The 20,562-nt window shown below is 39.6% G+C and overlaps 1 protein-coding gene and 1 long non-coding RNA gene across 7 annotated transcripts in view; one reads left to right on the top strand and one right to left on the bottom strand.

Moving 5' to 3' along the window:
• LOC119025539 overlaps positions 1 to 20,562 on the top strand; it is a 68,652-nt gene that overhangs the window by 11,163 nt on the left and 36,927 nt on the right. The window lies entirely within an intron of this gene.
• Positions 1 to 20,562, bottom strand: part of pcbp3 (poly(rC) binding protein 3) — a 78,279-nt gene that overhangs the window by 41,587 nt on the left and 16,130 nt on the right. For 4 of the 5 annotated variants that reach the window (XM_037109188.1, XM_037109184.1, XM_037109187.1 and 1 more), the window contains exons 2-5: positions 11,704 to 11,764; positions 11,530 to 11,595; positions 7,250 to 7,355; positions 6,889 to 7,005 (exon numbers count right to left, since the gene is read on the bottom strand). The gene's annotated coding sequence lies outside the window, so the exon portion shown is untranslated. The remainder of the gene's footprint in view (positions 1 to 6,888; positions 7,006 to 7,249; positions 7,356 to 11,529; positions 11,596 to 11,703; positions 11,765 to 20,562) is intronic. The other variant, XM_037109185.1, reaches the window with a different exon arrangement.

Below are 20,562 nucleotides of genomic sequence, written 5' to 3'. Positions count from 1 at the left end.
TTTACATAGAGCTGTCCCCATCTACACATTCGTTTAAGGGAATGCTGAATTAAAGCATATCATTCTGTAGCATTATTTACTGAATATTATTGACTGAGATTTAATGAGAGTATAAATATTTATATACCTGTATGGGTAAGTGAAACATGTCTTTGAGTTTGCTTGCATCGGGTTGATGCTGCTTTAATTTTTTTTTTCCTTTCGAATGATACATTGGGGGGGAAAAAAAAAAATACTGCTTTAGGCGATAAAATACTGAGAAGTAAGTGACAGCCTCTGCCCTTTTCAATATCCGTTTTAAAGCCGGGATGTCAGCTCCAAATAAATGTTTGAAAAATTTTTGCTTCAAATTCCAGAGCCATGTCACATCATGTTTGCCAGTACGACTGGTCTGTGATGCTTTATATAAAAAGAGACTGAAGGAAAGAAGGAAGCCAAAAAGTGAGGCTTTCTCTGGATGCTGTATTTCCGGGCAAATGACAAGAGGACAGTTTGTCTTAAAATGTTCAATTTAGTCCAACATATTGGGTGTGTATGAAGCCAAGCTTGAGCGCTTAATTTTGGTGTTACAGTTATTGTGGAATAGCTATATTAAGCATGGTTTCCTTTTATTAAAAAATACTATCGAACTAATTCAAATGTGGCCGTTTCATGCGGCTGTAAAACTGTGAAAAGAAAAGAGAAACACATGAGGGGAAACCAGCTGCAAAGCTTTTAGTTTAATTAAAGCAGGTCACAGTGTGAGCGTCTGCTGTTTTTATCTGACTGAAACCAACGTGTCAGCAGCAGTCTGAGACTTTTGTCTAGTTGAGGACATGATGCGGAGCAACACATCCGGTCATTGTGTGTCTCAGTGTGACAGCTGAGCTCTGACAGTTGCAGTGTAAGACAGCAAAAAAACAAAAAGAGCAGCAAATGACGATTAAGGAACAGCTTGACGACAAATAAGAAAAGTTTATTCTGCTCAGAGTGATAGCTGCACTTCTTTAAATAAAATTTGTCAGGATAATGGATGATAACTTCATTGATGAAAAACATGTATATAAAATATATTAAAAACTTTGACTTGCTGCCAAATCCTTTTGTGAAGCAGAACCCATATGTATATGCTTCTGAGAATAAATCTCCTGGGCAGCTGTTGTTGAAGGTTAATTGCTCGCCGAGTTGTCGGACAGAAGTTTTAGTGAAGCCCTTCACAGTAGGCAGCTTATCTCATTCATTTATAAGAAATGATCTTTCTCTACTCTACTTGAGATGAATCACTATTGGATCAGTGTTTCCCACACATGTATTTAACTTGTATGTTTATCTGGTGACCCATTCTAGCATTTTTTTTTTACGTTTATTGTTATATTCTTCAGAGAAAACAGCGTCATTAAAGATCGATTAGCGAGTGGGTGAGATGACTTTACTCAACACCTACTGTCAGAGTCAGATACTCAGCTAGCCTGAGGAAACCCAATGTTTCTGCTTCTTTAAACAACACATATCAGTTATGCTGACATGATGGCACATTTATAATGTTTAGTCTGTATTTCTCATTAATGTAATGATATTTTAATTAAAAAAAATAATACTTTCTCTGCCAAACATAAAAGAATTGGGGATTTGGGGTTTTGCTTATTAACAAAATCCCTCTGTTTTCTTTCTTTCGAAGGTCATTGTAACTACTGTTTCGATACTATGAAACTAGATGTAATTCTAAGATGGTTATTGTACTGTGAAATGCAAAATGTACAATATGTTGACTGGTGACTTGTCTTGACAAAGCCGTGCATCACTGTCCTCCTGACATCTCCCTTTGTCAGATATTTTGGTGGGGAATTAAGGATAACGCACGCTAGCGCATGACGTCTGTCTAAACATCCACATCTATTGTTTTTCCACATGAGCCCACACAGGCGGCATCATGATGCACGTCAGTCCTCTAAAAAGTGTTATCACATTTGCTTGCCAAAACTGCGCAGCCCACATAATTTGACTTTTTCCTCTGTTTATGACACATTCACTCTGGGCTAGAGCCGTCATTTGAAACACATCAAATGGTGCAGGCTGAACTTTAGTCTGATCAGAGGTTACATTGGCCTTTTAGTAGATGCCAGATAGTAAATCAAAGCTTTGGGATATTTAACATACGCTCATTTGGAAAGGTTGCAAAGTTATCAGTTTAAAATATCTCCAAGTGAATAACTTTAGTAAAATGGATAATTGATCATTTAGCGTTAGTTAAATGTCACTGTTCATTTTAAAAGCAGAAACAAAACGCATCTATACATCATGTTTAACTCCTAACCCTGCCTTTAACAACAACATCAATAAATGAAAGGCCTCAGTGGACAAAACTGAAGACCAACCCTGGGGTTACACTTTTGTGTTAATTTAAAGTTAATTAAAGTTAATGAAGGAAACTGACATTTTGTCAAACTCTCCGTTTTTGTTAAAGACGCTCAGTTGTACGAGTAGCCAATCAGACAGAAGCGAGTATATGGCTGTTTAGCTGGCATTTGGTGCTTGGGAAACCCTGCTACAAGATTTGAGATTTAAATAATAAGTCTCCAGGATCATGTTATGAAAGCAAATTTCCACCGGCTCATTAATATTTGATGTCAGTGCATTTCTACAGAGCTGGATTTAGTGCTCCTCCCTGGCCAGTTTAGGCAAATTGCTGGAGAGGAATAAAGCAACAGCAAAATAATGAGGATCGAGCTGCAGTATTAAATTGTAGTACATGAAAAGTTGTTTAAGACTATAGCTAGAGTGTAGATTCATGAGATCTCTTTGAGATTCTGTGTCTGTGTTGTAATTGCTCTCATTTTTTAAAGGAGTGTATGTTCTTTGTACTCTATAGATACATGCCTGATTTATTATGGCGAAATCTGGTACAAGATAGTCAATGCTCTGAATACATAAGCTTCACCATGAAGATCCACAAAAAACTTTAGCTGTGCCCTTGTTTTCCACAGTGGTTCTTGTAGAAGTTCTCATGACCGCAGCAGTTGTAACAGGCAGTTCATCTTACAGTATGTCAAAGTAAAGCATGGATTTGCTTAGACAGATTGTAAAAGCCCAGTGAACCATCTTGGAATGAATCCGACTGGTTGATTTAGTTTTTATGTATAACTCAGCAAATTCATCTGTGCTTTAGTTTGATGTGTGCATTTAGTCGTAGCGGTCTACACAGGTCCACTCAAACCAGAGGACCGGAAAGCCGAGAGCTGATGGGCTCAGATTCATGTGTCCGTTCTGTGTTGCGGATCCCAGGTCTAGATTGGCTGATATGGTTTTGAAAATCTTGGCGTTCAAACTTAGAAACACCAGTGATAGAAAGTACCATTTTGAGGTACTTTACTGAAGTATTTCTGCCATATAGATATACTTCCACTCTATGTTTATTATATTATATTAGTAATTTGGATTATTGAGTGTTAGTAACAACTTGTGAATTAACCTTCATTTTAAAAAACTTCAGCTCTGCTCTTTTCTGCATGGGTCCACGTCCCGGCTTTCAAATCTCAGAGGGGTCTAGTCTAAGTAGATTTCCTCATCTCTGTAGGTTTTGGACTCATGAAGACCTCGACATAATGGTATATGTACATAATTATCCTATTAATAATTAGATCTAATTTCAGACTGTGTGCTCAGTGCAGGGATGTTTTCTGAGGCGAGCCTCTGTCTGTTATCCTCATTTGACTGGCTATTGAAAAAATCCACAAAAGAGATTCATCACTAGACAATTAAAGATGTAATCTACAGTATCGGCTTTTAAATTAACATACTCACATCGGACTGTGATGTATTTTCATCTTGATTAAGTCAATTAATAATGTGTTGGGTTTTATTTGGACATTCAAGCGCGTCTATTCTGAGCGTATTGATTTGCAGCAGCGTTTACTTGGAAAAGAAAGTCATTTTGTGAAAGACTATTAAATCTCCAACGAGTCTCGTTAATCTGTCCGTACAGCTTTTGCTGTTATTGCTGTTGTGCCCAAAGGTATCAGAGGCACAGCATTCTTCCACTATAGGGTAATAAAAGGAATCCAGTATCTACTGACTTAGTCCTATCAGTCCAGAGCAGTGCTCTCTACAAGCAGAAGGCTTAGATCTTCTTACAGAGGATCCATCTATAAAGCTTTGATGCAAGAACTGAATAGCCAATCACGCACACATGTATGCACAGGCATGTACAAACATGCTCAAAGGACTTGAATACAAACAGGCAGATCGGCACATCCATACAGAAAAAAACTTAAAAGGTAACTTGTGCACTTTGAAGCTCGGCAGTATCAGTCACAGCAACACATATAGGTTCCACTGTAATGTGGGAAATAATGGGGAGGAACACTGAATCGCTTATGAGTAAGACTCTGATTCTTTGATTTTCCTTGTGGGTGTATTCAGTGACCAACAATGCAAGAGTGGTTGTAGTAGCCAACTCCTCTGTAAATATATTTGTACAGTAAATCCTTCTTATAGACCTCCATTCCTTTCCAGATATTTTCTCTTTAACTGTCCTTTCTTGATAAAAGTTAGAAAATGTAAGAAATGCCTCTTATTTACTAGGAGACTCTGGATTTAATAGTTTGTAATAGGATTTGGGTGTCAATATGAGTATGATGTAGTAAGCAGTGTGTTTGAGTATAAGAGTTCAGCTTTGTAAACAGCTGCCTTACAGGCTAGCTGAGCAGGTGTCAGTTGTTATTGCTGATGGCAATAACTGATGGCTTTTGATCCCTGCCGAGGATCAGTCGACTTAACGTTTGAGTCACACGGATAAGTGCCTCAGACAAAATGAAAAACAAACTGTTACACTTCACAGGATGTCTGTTTAAAAGTGAATTTATCAAGGCTGAATATGTCAACACAGCTGACAAGGACTTCTTGACCTGTATCCACACCTCCGAAAATTAGGATATATCCTTTGAACATGTCGTGTCAACCAGGTCATTTTAATGTTATTGCTGATAAATACATAACATTGATCAAGTAAAATCAATTTCCAGGTTCAGCAAAGGTGTCAACATTGTGATTCAGAATTTAAAATTGATTGAAACTCTCCATTTTCGGTCATCAAAAGCAGAAGAGAAAAATCTCCACCTCCATCTTCTTGCAAATGTTCAAAGAGAAACAAATCAAAACTTCAGAGATGACACATTTAGCTTACTAATAACCTGCATCGATAATCAGCTTGCTGATACCGTGGGTAACTCTTCGGAGATGCTGGGTTTATTTTCTTTTTCAGAAGTCCTTAATTGATTTGTTTTGGAAGAAGGTTTACTCAGGACAGATTTGAGAAACAAAACTTGTTTTGCTGATACCTGGAATTTGGGATTCAGATTGAAGTCAAGCTGTAGTTATAAAATCTCAATCTCTCTTTTTGAAGAAGAGTTTTAAAAAGTATATGATAGTTGTCAGTGCATACAACTAAAGTCGGATGATCTTTAGTGCTAAATGGAATTGTGACCTTTTAAAATTCACTCGCAGATGAATCGTGAACATGACATTAACTGGGTAAAGCAATGTACTGTTAAGTTTGTTTGATTGCTGTAATGACAAATCATGATTAATGCTGCTCAGTAAGTTAACAGTATATCTGCTTTAGTTTAACACTGTATTTTAATAATGTTTTGGATGTTTACATGAAGAACTGAAGGTTGAGCCAACTTGCCTTCAGTCCACTTATCAGTTTGTGATAGAATGACCAATGTGGATTAATTTGTTTCTTTGAAATCTTAAAGTAGGTGTGTTTCTCTTGTCAATTTCAAAGTTTTGAAGCGTCTTTAGTGTCTTTTCTTGACTGCTTGTAAAATCGCATAAATTGATGGAGAGTAAAATCTGCCTTCAAGAATTCATCCTGGTTAAGTGGACTTTATTTAGGACTTAATAAAAAATGGTCAGCCTAGTGTGTTGACGGACCTTAACTAAGATTATTTTAAATAATAAATCTGAAGTCTGTTTTTAATTGTGTATATGTGAGTGATTTCATACACAGTTTTTTTTAATCCAGCCTGCACATACTGGGATATTTCCGATGGTGGAGGGGGCTGAAAAGATTTTAAAATGTTTTCTGGTATTTTATTTTATTCTTTGGCTATTGACTGTGCGGCTGTAGACTTACTTACTTCCTGCTTACTGTCACAAGTCGGTCATACCCAAACTGAATGTTCTCTCTTTTGCCCTCCAAGGTTAACCTACCATTCATCTTTTCAGCACAAAATTCTAACACAACGGTCAGTATTTAGTGACCTGAAATGAGACTCAACAATCGAATATATACCACCAGAATCACCCTTCCCTATCTTTTTACAAATAACCTGCTATGGGGCCTGTGGAGATCATCTTGTCCTAGGCATGAGCACAACTATCAGCGGTGCTGGTTCCCATCACTGAACATTCAGGCAGATCAAGTGAACACTGCCAGAAGGAAATAACCCTAAAACCCTAAAGCTTGTGGGAGACTTTGATAAAGATCTGTGTGAAAAGACTGTGTGTTAGGGAGACTAGTGGAACATAAAAGAGATGAAGTATTTAACACAGAACAGAACACTGATGGGCAATGAAGAGGAAGATAAAGAAGTAGGAGAATATAACAAAATGGTGGGCAGTCATTTGATATTTGATGCGCATAACATTTAGCATATCTTCTGAACATTTGAGAATTCCCACTATTCACTTCCACATCGTGTTACTGGTATTTAGCCTTTGTGTTCCAGCTAAACAAACTGTATGATGGAAGGCAAGGCTAATTTAAAAAGCTCTAATGCATGTCACTGCCATCATCCAGTCTGAAACTTCAAATCAAGGACACCTTTTGCATAAACTTCCCCATAATGGATGTGAGTGAAGCCCATCAATTAAGCACTGGCATGTCAAATGAGTGTCGTTACTCACCAGGTTTGCGCTTGCTGTTCTCAGGGCATATAGGACACAGGAGCAATGTTGTCTCACACAGACACAAGTCAGTTCATCAGCCTTTGGACTTCCCTTCAGGTTGATAGCCAGCCCATGCTAAAGCCCAAACAAAAAAATGAAAGACACAGAAAATAGATTGCAACAGTGGATAAGAACAATTGAAGTGTACGTTATGAAATGTTGTTTGTCCCAGTGAAGCCTCTCTCTTTCTGTGCAGGATCGATACATTTTGAAGCAAACCGAGCCTCTCAACCACAGACTTTCAATCACAATAGATCATCCCATTAGTCATGTTGCTCATAGTGTGTGCAAGCCATAACAATAAGAAGGAATGTCAGACCGAAAAGGGATCCCAAAAGTCTCCTAGGTTTTTTCTTCCAGGTCATGTGACCTGTGGCTGGCAGCCTTCCAGCAGAAAGGGGTGTCTGATCGTGGAGTTGATTCACCTAAACAGATCAAAGGTTTAAGATAAAAAAAAACATGATAAATTGCGTAAAATAACAGGGCATTTTCACAGCTGAATTTTCAGGATTTAATGGATACAATCTTTTGCGGTGGTGTGAGAGGTAGTGATTGTTTTCTCAAAGTCATATTCATCCAATTTTGGCCACTATTTTTCAGATACACAGCCACCACACAACCCTGGCTCACAAAGATGTTATGACTAATATGTCAACAAGAAATGTGCAAGTTACACACCCACCACACACGTTCTTACATTAGCATTCTTTCAAAGTCGTTTTTCTAGCCATCTGACACATCTAACAATCACAGACCTTTGAGCTGTCTTTTTGATTGCCACCAACATATCTGGGTGCTAATCTCACAAGATGCCCCATGTGATTCACTGGGCACCAACCCTTTGTCCTGGAAACATTTATGAAATCAGTTGTTTTTTTTCTGTTTGCTTTGTGGTGTAAATGTAATCATTGATTGTGAAGTGAAAAGGCACCAGCACTGTAGGCACCTGACAGAGTGTGATACTGTAGTCAGCATTCATATTGTCGATGTTGAAGCTTGTTTGTTTTTTTTGTATTGCTAACAACCACATCTGGGGGTCATGTGTGCAATCATGGCCCCATTGTCAACGCTGGGGATCAGCTGATAGTGCTCCGTCACATGGTGGTTCTGCCGAGGGACAGTGCCAGTGTTGCCCATGAGCTGAGCTGAGGTGGGAAACACAGGGAAGCCTTGCCAAGGGTAAGAGTTTGGAGCGCTAACCTGACACCAGAGGGAATACCTGGGAGTGTAGTGTTATGCTGTGTATGTAGATTTAGCTGACCGTGCCTACTCCACGTAGATACGTGGGACAGTTTCTGGATGATGTGGGTGAACCGGATCTGCATCGGCTAATGATGGTGCAGCCTGTGATGTCATCCTCGCATCCAAACAGGCTATACACCCACATGTCATCCTACTGGTGACTTTACTCACACCTCCCCATCCTCCATTCTCACCTAATTCATTCAGTATGTCACATGCTACACCAGAGACAAATAAATACTGGATTTATTTAATGCCAACACCAAGGAGACCTATAACTCATGGCCTCTCCCTCCCCTAAGGAAGATCTGAACACAACCTGGATCACCACCTCCCTATGTACAAACCTCTTTTACAGAAGAAGCCAGCAGTATCTCTCAGTGAAAGATGACCCAAGAAAGCTGATTAGGCTTTGAAATAATGTAATACAACTGTGTGGGATGTAGTGTGTGATTCTCATTGAGAGGACATTGGCTCACACACTGTATAATAGACTAAACTTTGGTGTGGAAAATGCATTACCCACCAGGACATAAGTTGTTTTTCCATCAACAAACCCTGTATTACTCCTAATATAAAGCTCTCCCCGAATCAAATATGAGGGCCTGTTGGTCAGGAAATAAGGAGGAGGTGAAGAGTGTGCTGATTGAGCTGTCAAAGATGATCAGGGAGGGGAAAAAAACACCATCAAGAGGAAGATGATGGATTGGTTTTAGTCTGGAGGGTCTTTTAAAACCATCTCTGGTTATAAGGAACCCAACTTTTAGCCTGTGCGGGACCAAAAGTGATTGAATGAGCTGAACTTTTTCTTCAACAGATAGGATCAGTCATCCCTGCTACATCCCCCATGGTCTGCCCCCAGTGTATACTGCCTCCCCCACCTCCACACCCCTTCCTACAGCATTCAGCTCATACCTCACAGCCTCCCTGCCCTAAACTGTCCCTCACAACAAACCAGGGGAGAAATGAACTCAGCAGGATAAAAGCGAGAGGTTGTGGGTTTGATGGTATCAGATCAAGGCTATGTTGTATATTTACCCACATTTTCAACCTGGGTCTGAAGCTGGGGAGAGTGCAACAGCATCCTCTGTGGTTCGCTCAAGGGCCCTAGCAACTACAGGCCGACATCACACCCGACAAAGACCTTGGAGAGGCTTGTCTTTGTCACTCTCCACCATGGATGTATTAAGGAAAATCACATGAAGCCAAAAACAGTTTAACTTACAGGTTGCCTGAATCTTCCACATAGCTTCAGGACTGTGGGACCCATGGAGCATGACCACTACAGACGTCCGTGGGCTAAACTGGCTTACTTCCGGGTTTAGCCTTCCCAATTACTTAAATAGGGATAGAATGAATGGATAGCTCTTCACATGTCTTACTTGATTGAAATTTCCAAATGTTATATAGATGACATTTTGAGGGTGAGACAAGTCTTTTTCTGGAGCTACAATATAACATTTATCCACCATTTTACAGAGGCTTCTCTCACAATTTAAGCCCAGGGGAGAAAGTCATTTTGGACCACCCTTTTGATTTCATTGGCCCTGTGTCAGTTTGGGTTCAAAGCCTGGCGCTCCACTTTGCAGCTTGATTTCTGCACCATGGTGCGTCTATCAATGGACCCACTACAGCTCACCTATCATTCTGTCATCAGTCTCCTACATGATGCCCCCTCTCACCTAGAAAAGTCTAGGAGCACTGTGAGAATTTGTTTTAATTATTTTTCCAGTGTCTTTACTACCATACAGCCCATGTTTCACAGGGGTGGACCAGCACCTCACAGCATGGATCTTGGACTTCTTACTCAACCTACCACAGTGTGTGAGGATCGAGGAATGTGAGCGTGACATGTACAGCATACGGCCCCAGCAGAGAACAGTCCTGACTCCCTTCCTCTGCACTGATTTTGTAGCAGACTTTAACCACAACTCAGCTAACTGCCTACTTCAAAAGTTGTCTGATGACTCCGCAATCATCAGCCTCATCACAGACTGGGACGACTGGGACTGCAGAGAAATGACTCAGGGCTTGGTGGATAAGTGTCAGCGGAAAACGCCTCCAGATTAATGCAGGGGAAACCAAAGAGCTGGTGGTGGACTTTTGGCAGGTTATAACACTCTCCTCCTGTACCAGTGAACATCCAGGGAATGGACAATGAAATGGGGAAAACGGTGTACCTGGGTCTTCACCTGAATAATAAACTTGACCAGACTGACAATACAAACACACCATATCATGCTGTTGATCATCTTGATATGCCACACCTGTCAGGTTGAGGGATTACCTGATAAACATCATGACTTTTACACAAGTGTTCCTGGGGCTTTTCACAGCAAAAGGCCACAATAAAATGTGCTGCCCTCGCTGCTCAGCACTTACAGACACAGTTTTAAACACATTTTGGAACAATATTTGAGTAAAAAGAGCCTTGTGTGTGCATCGAAAAAGCTTTAGGTGTTTTTATTTCAACCCGTGAAAAATGAGAGCTAAAACCAAATTGTTGCATTTTATATTTTTAACATTACAAACTCAGAAAATAATCATATTATCAGTAATAATATGTCTTGTTAGAAGTGGATGTGCCTTATGATATTCTGCACATTAAATGTTTGATATAACAACTGTTTTGCAAAAAAAACACTATATAGTATAATGATTAAAAAAAAACATTCTATTATTCATTTTCAGCCTTACAATGCATCTGCTAAATTGATGGTGATGTATGAGATTATCCAATATCACTGTAATTGAAGCAATTGCACTTTAATGTGTTTATAATGGCCATATGATGCGTAACAATTCATACAATTTCTCATCGTGAATTCTAATTAGCCTGTGGATATCTGTGGCCGAGGCTTACTTGACCCTTTTATAACAGATAGATGTGCTCGATAATTCAGAGGGCGTGCATTACATTTAAATATGTGTATATTAAGAGCTGCCCTTTGGGATTTCACCATCCTGCAAACAGAATAAAAGTGATTCGTGAAAACTATAACAGGTGGATTGCTCGTAATTCAGGGTGTGTATCACGGGTCACCAAATTTTTTGAAACTGAGAGCTACTTCATGGGTACTGAGTCACACGAAGGGCTACCAGTTTGATACACTCTGCTGATTAACAAATTTGCTCAGTTTGCCTTTAGTTACATGTGATTATTAATGATTAATGATACTCATCAACAATGACTTAACAAGGTGGGAAACAGATAATAGCAATATTCAGTTTTAATAACAGAACAGGCCTCAGGGTTACTCATGTGGTCCTTGGGGGCTACCTGGTGCCCGCGGGCACCGTGTTGGTGACCATTTACTTTATGTTTTTTGATGTATTATAATTAAAATGACCACTTACTTTGCAACGCCTGGCCAGCAGAAGCGTATTAAGACCAAATGAATTGTGGGATCGGATTCAGCAGATCTGTCAGAAAAAGGAAAATGCCGCATTTAAAGGCAAAGCTGAAAAAAAACAGCCAAAAATACAGCCAAAATAAGTACATGATTCATCAGGTGCGTTAATGCTTCTTACATTGTGCAGTGGAGTTGTTGACAGACAGACAGCACTCCAGGGGAGGAGAGGAGATGGAACCCTGTGAATGAGATTAAAATAATCATTTTGATTTCAGTCTGACTGCAGTTTTGTACACAAACAGCTCCCTCCATCAACATCTGCCCAGACCCCACTGAGAAGTGTGAGCACACGGGCTTCCCAGCCACACCCGACTGTACAGTAACTGGCTTACACACACACACGAACACACACACACACACACACACTGGGATTGCGCTCGTCTATTAGAAGGGGAGGACTGCCCTCTGTTGGTGCTTCATGTGACAGACAGCTTTAAGATAGAAAGATCTTCTGGTTATGACTCACTGTTGGTGTTTCTTCTCCAAACAAATTGATCCAAGAATAACACAATTTAAACAAAACAAACAAAAAAAAATGATAATTTAGGAACTGAACAAATGTTTCTACTACTGATATATTTCTCAGAGGTGCAACAGAGGATGAACAACCTGTGAAGGGTAAAGCTGAAATAATTTTGTTAAGAAATGTGTGGCTTTGTTTGTTTTCAAATCACATTCATTTGATTGGAAGTCCTCTGGCTTACAATCTCTAACCAACATACATATAGTATGATATGTTGTATAATGTAGTTTATACTATCAAAGGATGGTGTCAGGTAGGGGTAAAACAATTATCGGCCTGCCTGATTATCAGGGGTTTCAATATATTCAGCATTTTTCAGTATCGGAATCAGTGATTTTTCTGTGAGATTGCAGATAAAATAAACTCATTTAAAAATGTGTCACTTTGACTCTGATGCAGCATTGTCTCACATAATGTCTCACCCACAATTCTATCTGATAGCCTATAAACAATAAAATGATATGAAATTGGCTAAAGTAACTAACAACGTTCATTTAAGGACCCTGAAAAAGCCACATCACATGAAACATTCATCCATGATAAGAAACTTAATCATTCATATCATTTTCATTCATCTTACACAAAACACCTACAGAACAAATGAGCAACTATTAAATCATCAGAATTGGAGCTTTATTGGAAACGTATGTGTTCACTTTCAAGAAATGTGACTGGACACACTGCATAGTTCTAATAGAAAAAGACATCCTGCTAACAAGGACAGATGAGTTCATATTCACATACTATGTCAGTGGTTTCTGGTGTAATATGTGTTGATAATTCATTGACCATTTCAAGAATTCAAACAAACCCCCAGTTCCAGCTTAATTGTGTAGATTGACAGCATTTTATGTCCTGAATATTTTTTAGCTCTGAAGTGTGGGTTGAGAAAAACAAGCACTTTAATGGCATTACCTTGGTCTTTAGTAACACAGTGGTGGGCATTTCTTACATTCTGATTATTTTAAAGAGAAAAATATTTCATCAAAACAAACGGCAGTTAATTAATCAGAAACAGTAACCGTTGCAGCCCTGAACTGCATATTTCAGGGGACATTAACAGTTTCCAAATAATGACTCATGTTGATGCATAAACATTGACAAATCCACTCAAATTAACAGAAAAAAAATCAGTGAAATGAGGAACTGATACAGAATAAAACAAGCATAAGAAAACTCATGTCTGAAGTCTTCATCATTATTTTATTAGGTTTAAAACAGAGCAGAAGTTGTCACTCTGGAAAAACACACAATAATAGTATTATGTAGGAAAGTATTTGAAGTTCTTCTCCGGATTAACTATTGAATTAATATATGCAAGTCTCCTGAGGGCCTATTTAATAGTTTTTAGGAATAGATATAATATGCATATATCATACAGCATGAGCAGAAAGACAGAAAGGGAGCAAGAGTGAGTTCATAACCTCACATAATCTACAATTAAGACACACACATGTACAGACCCACTAATCTTATCCTCAGAAGCAGGGTGGCGATCTGATCTTCCTGCAGTTTTAGTGCTGCACCGAGGGCTGGCTGGGTGGGTGGAGGGGTTGGTGGAGGGGGTGGAGGTCCCCAGAGGTGAAACTCTATTAGCGCGCAGCATGAAAGTCAATGAAAAGGACCCCAGTGTGCTCCAGTCCCCTGACAGTATTAATGTTTAATGATATCTAAAAAGGCTAATACTCATCCCCCCCAACTCGCTTTTGCTTTTATCCTCTCATTAAATATCCTCACAATATCATCACCTCCTCAGATTAGAGCACTGACCCCGTCTACTGAAGGACTCGCCCTTCACTGATGGGAAACGCATCTCTCTCTCTCTCTCTCTCTCTCTCTCGCTCGCTCGCTCGCTCTCTCAGATTAATGTCCTGAAGCATTTAAGATGTGTTCGAGGGGAGGCAGTAGAGGACCGTATACTGGAATATGGACATGTAAAACACATGTAGTTTGTACCAAGTGCAACAAATGTTTGACTCTGCGTCTGCGGACATGTTTATTATGTGGTAGATCTGTCTTGTGTGTGCTCGGGGATTCATTTAGAATGATTACTGGCCACTGCTCTCAGAGGCACCGGGGCTCAAATCTGTGAGGAGTGAGGAGGAAACTGTACACCATTTTGGATCTCAGTGAGGCCTGTTCAGCTGTGACTCAGGTCAAAGAAACAGACAGGAATCTGGCCATATGCACTGCTTGCAGAACAAGAAAAAAACTCATCACATTCAGCAAAGACTACTGTGACTTATCGTAATAAGAACGTGTGTGACGACTGACCCAGTCAAAGACACTAATGAGGATGAGTGATGGGAAGGGAAGATGGCTGTAAACCCCTGTGAATAAAGATCACCTTATTTGTCACTATTTGCCAGCCGATATTCTGTGTATCGGTGAAAAAGGCCCAGTTATATCCAACAACAACTTATCTGACTAGCTAATTATTTACACAGAGGCGTCGATGAAGTTATTGATGCCTCGTCAGTCATGCAGGAGAGTTCAGTTGTCTGTGAACCAGTGCAGCAGTGGCTGCAGGGGACATTCAGGCTATTAAACAAAAATGTGGCATCGTGACCAAACACAAACTCCGAGACCAACTGCAGCCACTTTGTACACCACCTTTGTTCTCGATTCCCTGTTGTCAGAGTTTAGACAGTTGTTGCTTGCTTATTTAGTCACGCAGCTAAAGATAGCGATGCTATTAGCTGACTAACACTAAGACTCCAAACCCAGCAAGGAAACCACACTGGTACAGTACTGATGACGGTCCCTGTATTCAGATTGGCAGCTGATGATCCCATAAAGTCCCTGTGACGTCGTCAGAGTTGCTACTTTGACATATAGCAGCATGGCAGGAGGCATAATTCACATTCTATAGTAATGCCATTGGCTGATATAAACCCTAATCATTATACTCAACAGCTCCCACCCTACCTAATTGTATTTGCAGGAAACAGAATATAAATTTAATGGGTCTTTTAAATGAAGAAAGTCAGAAAAAAACCTGGATCCAACCCTTTATCTGGATCACATAGTAGAAAAAGTAGATCGATGACATCATGTTTTCTGACAGTATTGTAAATGTGTTATTTCGTTTGGGGCATTAGCTTAAAAATCTTAAATACAACACATCACTTTGAATCAAAATGAGTAAAATGATAATTTATTTGTAGACCATATTTTGATCTTGGAATTTTCTTTTTTTTTTTTTTCTGTGTATATTCTCTCCTTCACCAGATGCCTCGCTGCAGAAATCTGGTTTTTGTGAACACACTGCACAGCACCCCGAAGCAGCACCTTTAAAAACACAGATGCGCTCACGCACACGCATGCACACACATGCACACACAGCAGAACAACCACAAATGCATCAGTGAGCACACACACACACCAATACATACTCAAGGACACAGACACACGCACAAACACACACTGCAAGCTGGTGAAAAGTCAGAGGAAATGCTTATGCCTACAAACACACTCCGGAGACGCTGCGTAGCACTTATGTGGTCACTTTCACACACAAAGGCCAATCGCAGGAGCTTAGCGGGCCCCATCAAGCTTTTTAGCGAATGCTGCGGCGCTGAAATGGCTCGTTTAGTTAACCCTGTGTGCTCCTGACAGAAATGTAGCCCCATCACTCAAGTCTGTGTTGTGGCTTTGCTTTGAAGTCATTTAGAGGGAGACCACTCTTTGTGTGTGAGATGACGAGGCCTTGTCATTTGCAGGGAGGGATTAGTCATGCTATGTTTATTGGCGAGCGTGCATCAGCTTTCTTGACTGCTGCGTTTTAGGGATTTTTGCTTCAGAGGTATTTTTTTAGTATTTTTTTTTTCCCTCAGAGCACTGACACTGTTAGAGAACAACATATGAAAACTTCAGCATGAGGCAAACTCTGCGACTATTACACAATAGTGAAGTTGCTTTACATGGCGTGGAGAGTTAAAGCTTCTTGAACTTTGATGTGTACTTGCTGCGTCACATCATCAAGTTTATGCTGCTCTGCACTCTGCACAGCAAAAAATATACCTCAGGATATGTGCACATAAACTGGGGTGGAAGTCACTAATAGGTACACTGAGGTTTGGAACTGTTCCAGATCACCTTTTGTTGGCAGCTGCAACACAGCTGGAATAGCTTCAAAGGGATCCTTAAGGTCATCTTTATCCATCAAAGTATGTCCGCTAATAGTCCTTGTTTTTGTCTCCTACAGGCTCAGATTGTTGTTCTAAGTGTCTGACATCATTACAGACAGGATCCCTAATAGAGAGGGAGAAGACCTTTTGTTAACAAGAAACAGTTTTTGCCAAATCTACCACACTCCATTTACAGACACACACATTTTATCGTCATGAAAGGACTTGATTCAAACTCGACAGAAACAATATAAAACCCATGAAAAACATTTTGGTTTGTCTTTCCACCGTTTCACAAACACCAACTCTGGTTTGGGTGAAATAAATTATACATTTAACCAGGTGTGAAAATATCTGTAGTGTAGTTTTGTTGAAATACAATGTGCAACAATTCTACATGCATCACCATTTTCAAAGGTTATCTCCTTTCCCAGTTACAGTCATGACTGATGAGTAATGTGTCATTTACATGTATGGTTTATTAATGCATGTTGTAGTTTAATTTGTTGGTGTGCTGGATCCTGATTTTTCAGATTGTTGTGTTTACATTCCCTGGGGGAAAGTCCTACGTGCTGTAAACCTGACTAGTGTTGCCAAAAATTCAATCAATACAAAAAAATTCTGAATATTTTAACCGGTTAAAATAAGGGTTAGATGAATTATCGGCCTGGCCAATTATCTGAGACAATATTCAGCATTTTTCCGATTATTGGTATCTGTGATTTTTCTGTCAGATTGATGATAAAGTAAACATCCTCTCACACAACATCATGCCCACAACAATATGAATGAAAAGCCTACAAACACGTCATAATATGAAACTGTAAAGTAACTAGTAATGAAATGTATCAGATCGGTATAGTGGAGAGAGTGTAAAATGGCAGAAAAAGGAAATACTCAAGAGAAAGTACCTCAAAATTGTATTTAAGTACAGTACGTTTGTAGATAGTTTCATTACATCTCTAGTTATTCTAAAATTTGACAGTAAGATTTCTTTTCTCTCTTTATGTCTACTGATCGACATCAGTACCGGCCCTAAACAAAACCCACAGTACTCATTTCCACAATATTTCTACACTCGTTGTAGCGACCTCTATCCATTTAAAAACTACTAAGAGGCTAAACTGTCGCATATCTGTTACTCGTTCCAACAAATCCATGATGTCCAGATTTATTTAGCTGTTCATTATGTAGTAAAGACTGATGAGCATTAATAATCAAAGCCAGGCCTCATCCTCACAGTCCAACTCCTGCCATGAAGTGAACATGTGAATAATGTGTAACCACATCCGGGTGCCAAATACCAGATGTGTAACCAAAAAGACGTGTGCAGCCAAAACAAATAATAAACAGTAAAACAGGCTAAATACACATTGTGGCTCCATCACCTCTAGCAGCTGCACTTTGTAGCTCTTTCTTAAATGAGCATAAATGAGAGAATGTTTCAAAATAAGTGCAAAACCCAGAATATTTGGATCTAAAATGAAACGATGACTGTGAGACTACTTGCGTGTTGCACATGTTGCCCTTTATATAATACATAAATCCATTATTTACACCCACTTATCCCTTCACAGTGTCTTCAGACTGGAGCACACATCTGGTCTGCCCACCAGTCAAATCTTATACAATGTCTTTCATCTTCAACGTGTCCATTAACTCCTAAATGGATCGTAACACTCTGAATTCAAATTGAATCAGATGTAAAGGTGCCCTGACACAGGGAGCTACAAAGCGTGAAACTGACCTTTTTATTTAATCGAAAGTTGCATGATTCATACAGCCGGCCTGCCATCCATCATGCTTCACTTCTGTTTAAGACCGGTTTGCCTCGAAAGATGATGTAGGAACTTGGCGAGGCAGCTTGGTGAGCCTAAAGGTTAAACAGGGATGAAATGTCCTGTTGGTTGTATTAGTTGATCAGTTTGCACATGATATTTTAATATCATCTGTACTGAGAAAATATCTCACACAGACGTTTTATTGAGAGATATTTTAATTGATTAAAAGTTATGACAAAGACTGTTTCCGTGGTTGAAGGTTGCTGCATTACACCTGTGTGTAGAGTTGATTTTCACGTTGCCAGATATCTCTACCCTTTAACCCCCCCATCACTGTGTGTGCATTATAATCCTGAGCTGTGCATGCATGTGTGCAGGGCTGTGTTTTCTGCTGTGTGTACTGCACGCCTGCATGAGTTGCAGGGAAGGTGTAAAAAAAGCAATCGGCGAGGCTTTCAGCTGGAGATGGAATTGCCAGTTGTATATCTTGACACTGGACATATTTATGCCCAGAGAGGCTGACTCGTTCTGCCGGCTCATCACAGCCACTGTCAGGTAGTGAACTGTGTGTGCGCAGGGTCTGTTTGTGCTCTGCGATGTGCATGTGTTGATAAGACCAGACCGTAGTGCACGTGCATAAATAGCATGTGGTGTTCGCCCGTGTGCTCCAGTGGTCCTGCATATGCAGTGCAGTTTGTGAGAAGCCACCGAGATAAGGTGCACAAAAACAAATGTAATGTGAATATTTTCTTGTTTCTTTCATCCTCTATGAGAGTGAAAGTGAATATCTTTGAAATGTGGACAAAACAAGACATTTAATCAAGTCGTTCATTGGAAAACACAGACACAACAACTTTTTCTTCCATTTTCTGACATTTTAAACACCAAACAACTTATCAGGCAATCAGCAAAATAATCAACAGATTAATCGACAATAAAAGTAATTATTAGTTGCGGCCCTAATACCGAATGCAGGATGTGAATAATATGAGTGGCTCAGACATTATAATATACATGCTGCATATGCTGCAGCATGTTGACTTTTCTATGACATAATAAGAATCTGCAGACCCGCCCACCGACCCGAACCTGCCAAATTCAGAGGATGGAGAGAAAAAGTCTCCTCAGCCAGCTGATCCTGATCCCGAGAACATTTAAATGCCATTCAGCACTGAACAGACCCTAACGAGTGACAGATTACTGTAACTTGGCCCTGTGAGCGACCAAAGAAACTGAGAGTGGCATTAACTACATATAGACTGTGTGACCACAATTTGGCCGTCGAGGCTGCTGGATGCAGAAAAATCTGGCAACCCAGCAAGAACAGACTTGGGTCACTTGTGCCAAAAGCAAGAGGCAGAGACGGAGCAACACTTCCTGCTACACTGCAGCATGTATAAAGACACAAAGACCAACTTAACCAAAATGGAATCTTACATGGCAAGATTTTGACACAAGACATTCAATATTTACTGACATTAGAATTCCTAATTGTGAGAATGCCGACGCAGCACGTGCAGAAGTACAATGTGAGCTGAAACGCAAGCTTAACAAATAGAAACTCAACTTTCCTGCAGTACATCAAGCCTCATTCACCAAACGTTCTCCGACTATATTGCTTTTTATATTGAAGAAAAAAACAATATACCCTCCGACGCCACATACGCTGTAAATGCTGTCACAGCTTGAGGAAATCCAATAACTGAGAACCTGCAGTGACCTTTCTCCGATTTTGATTTTTGTCTCCTCTTCCACTTCCTCTGCTTCTTTGTTAATACCATTACATTCAATTAATTCTATATTTTTTATTCCATAACTTAACTTAAGTATGGTCACTTTATTACACTACAGATATAATGATTCTGATCCCTTTTGTTACAGTTTAATGTAATATAAGCTATTTTCCTGCCTATTCCTGGGAGAATGGAATATTTCTGTCCATTTGACTTCTTGACTTCTTGTTTTTGTATCACAGAAATATACTCTGATACTCTTTGTATAGATACACAGAATATATACATAAACATATTTCCTTGCATTTATCCCTCAAGCGCCGTCACTGATTGAGTGATTGTTTTTATTAGACGCCGGAAAAAAGAAAACAATCAACAACTTTTGACAAAGTTATGTATGTAATGGCGGCAGAATATTAAAGCTTAACAATAACGTTTATTGTCCAAAATGACATCTGTGCACTTGAACAATAAAATGAGCTAGAAATGTGATAATTACATATTACCTCATCATACATTATTGCAAAACATCAACGCATATCGTAGAACATCTCCAACATCTGATACTGACATCGGTATCTGTGACAGGCCAATATTTACCTGAATGTCCACTGAACAAACTAGGAGTCAAACTACAAATGCAGAGACACCTGTCAGGATAATGTTACAAATACAAATTACTCATTTATCCGAATGGTGAAGATTATTTTGTTTGTGCTCTCCTGACACACCTCTAATCACTTCTGTCGAATCAGGTCAGAGACCATTACCCGCATTTTTAGCCAGGAGATGTATCATCACACCTAAATG

This window comes from Acanthopagrus latus, chromosome 9 (assembly GCF_904848185.1).
Source record: "Acanthopagrus latus isolate v.2019 chromosome 9, fAcaLat1.1, whole genome shotgun sequence".
NCBI lineage: Eukaryota > Metazoa > Chordata > Actinopteri > Spariformes > Sparidae > Acanthopagrus > Acanthopagrus latus.
The sequence above is the reverse complement of the archived record's forward strand: the minus strand, read 5'-3'. Positions and strand labels throughout refer to the sequence as shown.